General features: G+C 55.4%; 1 pseudogene; it reads left to right on the top strand.

Annotated features, from left to right (window-relative positions):
• The first annotated feature begins 154 nt into the window (after positions 1–154).
• Positions 155–1,265, top strand: LOC129784533 (glutathione peroxidase 1-like; annotated as a pseudogene).
• The last annotated feature ends 3,793 nt before the right edge of the window (positions 1,266–5,058 follow it).

The following is a 5,058-nucleotide window of genomic DNA, read 5'->3' as shown; positions in this document are numbered from 1 at the left end:
GCCGGGCGGGAGCGGGCGGGGCCGGGCGGGAGCGGGCGAGAGCGGGCGGGGCCGGGCGAGAGCGGGCGGGGCGGGGCCGGGCGGGAGCGGGCGGGGCCGGGCGGGAGCGGGCGGGGCCGGGCGAGCGCGGGAGAGGGCGGGGCCGGGCGGGAGCGGGCGGGGCCGGGCGGCAGCGGCCGGGGCGGGGCGGAGCGGGCGGGGCGGGGCCGGGCGGGAGCGGGCGGGGCCGGGCGCGAGCGGGCCCCGCGCGGCAGTGTTGGCCATGGCGGCGGCGGCGGCGGCGGCGGCGGGGCTGGCGGGGCTGGCGGCGCGGCCGCTGGGCGCGGCGGAGCCGCTGGCGCTGGGCTCGCTGCGGGGGAAGGTGCTGCTGGTGGCCAATGTGGCGTCGCTCTGAGGCACCACCACCCGCGACTTCCTGCAGCTCAACGAGCTGCAGCGGCGCTACGGGCCACGCGGGCTGCAGGTCCTCGGCTTCCCCTGCAACCAGTTCGGACACCAGGTAGGGGCCGGGGGCGGGGGGCGGGGCGGGGCGGGGCGGGGGGAGCCCCCGGCGGGCTTGGGGGAGCCCCCTGGCCCGGCTGGGCTCTGACGGCCTCGCCGGGGGCGGTGTCGTGTTTGTTTCTCCAGGAGAATGCTAAGAACGAGGAGATCCTGCTCTCGCTGGAGCACGTACGTCCCGGCAACGGCTACAAGCCCAATTTCATCATGTTCGAGAAGTGCGAGGTGAACGGGAAGGACGCGCACCCCCTCTTCACCTTCCTGAAAGAGGCGCTGCCCTTCCCGCACGATGACCCCTCCTCGCTGATGACCAACCCGCAGTACATCATCTGGTCCCCCGTCTGCCGCAACGACATCTCCTGGAACTTCGAGAAGTTCCTCATCGGCCCCGACGGCGTGCCCTTCAAACGCTACAGCCGGCATTTCGAAACCATCAAGATCCAGGATGATATTGAATTGCTTCTGCAGAAGGTTCCCAAGAATGTTCTGGAATAAAGCAGAGTGCCACAGCGTTCGCCAGCTGGCCCCCTTGCTTCCTACCTTGTGCGCCCGCCTGTTCCCCTCGCAGGGGGCTGCTGCTCAGGCAGAAATCCCGATGTCTTGTGCAGGTTTTGCTTGTGATGGTGCGTCTTCCAAATTCTCGAAGTGTACTTGATGTTTTCAAAAGCTGCACGAGAATGTTTGGGAAACTATGCCGAGGAAAGCAGCCATGAGTCTCAGTAGCTTCCTGTGATTTTCTGAACAAAAATAAATGCTACTTTCTTTAAGGCTGTGGCTTGATAAATCTGGGCGACTTGGGTCAGCTCACGTGGGTGCTCACAGGGTGAACTCAAACCACTCGAGCGTGATGTCACGGTCAGGCTGAAATCTGAGTGCAAACCTAGGGCAGCGTGATGGGCGAGCAGCGCTCGCAAGCCCTGCAAACTGAGCCAGGGCCACATCTCACCTCGCACCTAACAAGCTTGGCCGGGTGGGAGGGTGGCACGCAGGGAGCACCTTGCCAAACTGCCCACTGGACCTTGCTCGGGGCTCGCCCGCAGAGGAAGGACACAGCACGCAGCCAAGGGGTGATTTTGCATGGGCTGCTGAACCCCCAGCTAGGCTACCCCCAGCACGCTGTGACAGGGTAACGGGTGTCTCAGGCAGGTGGATGCGGCTGTGCTGGCAGAGGGCTTGGGGAAGAAGAGCCCACCGGCCAAGGCCCACCTTGTTACCTGGCCTCCCTCAGTAGATGCCCAGGGGAGGCTGAGAACCAGAGCAGCACCCACCGTCCCTCCCCTTGTCCCAGAACCACTGCCCCCTTGCTGGCTTAGCTGTCTCCTGGCTCTATCCCGTCTCGCATCGGTGGTAGCCACAGATCTCTACATACTTGCCCAGTCCTACGTGAAGCCCGTATTGCCTTCATGCACCCCCAACACCTTGCAGCACAGGGAATCGCAACAAGAACCAGTTCTTTCACTTTCCTGGTCAACCTATTTGACCACTTCTCCCACTGGAACCGTGCCCTGCCTCACAGCATCCTTGTTGCCCTTTGGGCACAGGAATCGCATGTGGCGCTCCAGGTGCGGGTGTGCCAGGATTCAGGCAATATTTTCTTTCTACTCCTTCCCTATCACTTTTTTGACTCCTGCCAACCATAAAGCTGACAGGTATTTCATGGAATTGTTAGAATAATCCTGATGCATTGTTCCTGTGTGGCAACGCTGGGTTTACAGCCTGCTGCTGAACAGCTGGAATTAGGATAGGTTTCCCCTGAGAAACTGTGAGCCTGTGCCAAATTTCATATGCCCTCCTTTTGCCCAGTGGCTCAGGTCCTTCTGCAGGTAAATTTTCACCCCCTGAATAGCTCTGTGAGCACGTTTTCATGACCAGCCACTGTGCACAAGGCCTTGTAGCACTGAGCATAAACTTGGTGCTGGACTGAGGAGCACTAACAGAAACCTGGGCTTTCAAAGGGAAGGCATAACACTTTCAAGCACTAGTGCGCCGTTTTCATCATTACAAACACTTGGGATTTGAGGGTTTGGGGTTTTTTTCCTGTTCACAGCTTCTCACCTCACCGGTTCGCTGGTTGCTTTGTCACTGTACCTAGACTCAAGGCCTCCTCCGGGCTGAGGAGAGACACGGGGGCAAAACCTACCGCCAGCTCTACCTTGCTTGCTGCTGACCTTGAGTCATCCGGCTTTGAACTCAGATTGCACAATCCTCACCGGGCTATTTCTTAACTTCCATAACAGCTTTGTGGAAAAACCAGGATGTTTTCAGTAGCTATTTTGGCTCTGGAGCAGAAGCTGCTTGATTTGGGGGGTTATTTTTTCAGTTAAATCTACTTCCCTCATTGATGCAGGACATATTTTGAAGTATGTGGAGAAGACCGAGGATCATGGGCAGCAGGAACTCCCTGCATTGAAAAATCTTTCTCGACAATGAGCCTGCAGCACTTCCTCAATCCTGACTCACCAAACTCGAGCCGTATGAGCTCCCAGGACCTCCTTTGCTTTGCCGGTTCCTTATCAGCCTGTGGCCCCTGCTGAGCCCCACTGCTCCCCTAACGCCTGCTGCTGTTCCAACAGCAGCCCTGCCAACAAGGGTCTCTCGCCGAGCCTGCCTGTCACAGAGGCGTCTTACACCCGGCTTATTCAGTGCTAATGGCCGAGGGATTTATTTACCTTCCGGCTGCTGGGACTGCGCTAGCAGAAAAACAAAGCAGCAGCTCTAGAACAGATACAGCCACGCCAGCAGAAGTACAGTGACGTGATTCCTGGACGAAGATTAGCCATGTCAGCAGGAAAATGAATGATCCCAGTGTAAGCATACCTGCAGGAACTCTGCAGTGTAGATAAAAGCCTCCCAGCCTTGTTATTCCCAGTCTTGTTTCAGCGTTCCCCAGAGCAGCTGGCTTCTGGGGCAAAGCAGGCTGTGGTGCGAAGGGCAGCCTGTGGGCTGGAAACCTCCGGCAGCAACACCTGTGGAAGAGCACAGCCCGCCCCCCCCCCCCCCCCCCCCCAGGCTCTGGCACCCAAATGTTTTTTGGTTGTGACCAGTGGGGATGAAGGTGTTTCACTTCTGTAATGTAGTAGCTCTATGGGGAGGGTAGACTCGAAGAATCCCAGGCGATTCCTCAGGGATTATAAAATGGCCCAGTTCTGTTTCTGTAATTTCAGAGAGAAACAGACTGATTCAGTAGGAAACCTTTTAATAAATACGATTACTTCAGCAGACTTGGATATTTCTGTGGCTTGAGGATGCTGTCCTTTCAACGTCTCGTGTCTGTCACATCTACACTCCCACACTCTTATTTTTTTCTACATGTACACTTCTATTGCAAACAGCTTGTCCCTCTGTTAGCATTCACCCTGCTTTTCTGTTCTACGTATCAGAGTCCCATAGACCCCTCGCTTTCCAGAGAACGTTTGTTCCTCCCCTTCTCCCCTCCCAGTGATATTCTCCCCACCTTAGCTGCTGATAGTTGCCATCAACTTCTTAAATCTTTAAACAAGTCCAGGTATATGAAGCTGCAAAGAAAAGTATCCTTCCCACTGTCTCCCTCTCCCAGGTTTCCCTAGCGTTCTGCCCACCAAATCCCAGCGCATCTCCTAAAATCATGGTAGGTGAGATGGGGTGTTCAGTAGCGTCTAGTCAGTGGAAATGTCATAAACTCTTTTGTACTCAGCCTGTTAAACGTTCTTTCAGCTATTTCAAATCCCTTTCTCCTCCTACTGAGCTTTCTTGCACCCACTAAATTTTGAGATAGCTTTTAGCCACCAGGTTTGGTCTTTGCCATCATAAGGCAGGTAGGAAACACCTGCCTTCAACTGGGTGGCACTGGAAAGGGCTTCATTCCTGTTGGTGCCGCTCTCTCAGCGAGCAGCCATCAGGTTCAGTTAAGAGACAAGGGCAGGAAGCTGAACGGCAGAACGCGTTTGAAGAGACAGGAGAAGACAGACACCCCTACCTTACGGTGAAACTGTAATGCCATTTCCTAGTACTGAATCAGAAAGCTTTCAATGAGACCATTTTGATTGTTTACCACACTATTAGGAAGAGGCAATTCATTAGCAGAGCAAAGTCAGCTACGTAAGCATTATCTCATCATAGCTGACTCATTTTAAACACACACCCAGTCTTGCCAAAACAGGGTGTGTTAGTTTCTTGAAGCCTGAAGGCGCCCTGCCTTTTGAAAAAGGAGCGGGTAACAGGCCTCAACTCCTGCTGGAAGGAAAAAACGGTCTTCTTTTTCAGCATTAACTGGATGGACTTGCCCTGCTGTCAAGAAAAAAAAAAAAAAAAGCCTTTAGCGTTTTACCCTGGATTACTGCAGCACTGCCAGGCCTGGCTGGCAAGAGGTAGGCCCCATCTACCCACCACACTGCTGCAAAGGGGCTGCCAAGAGAGTGCTCCCCTGCAGTCATGGCCCTAGCACATCACCCCCTGCCTTTTTTCCATGAGGTAAATGCATTTTTTGGTGTTATCAGTTTAAAGCAGGTTAAGTTTCTGAACCCTTCCCAATTTTCCTATTTCTCAAGGGCACGCTCCCTAAACAGCACGGGATACGCTTGC

Source organism: Falco peregrinus, chromosome 5 (assembly GCF_023634155.1).
Source record: "Falco peregrinus isolate bFalPer1 chromosome 5, bFalPer1.pri, whole genome shotgun sequence".
NCBI classification, from domain to species: Eukaryota; Metazoa; Chordata; class Aves; order Falconiformes; family Falconidae; genus Falco; species Falco peregrinus.
The sequence above is the reverse complement of the archived record's forward strand: the minus strand, read 5'-3'. Positions and strand labels throughout refer to the sequence as shown.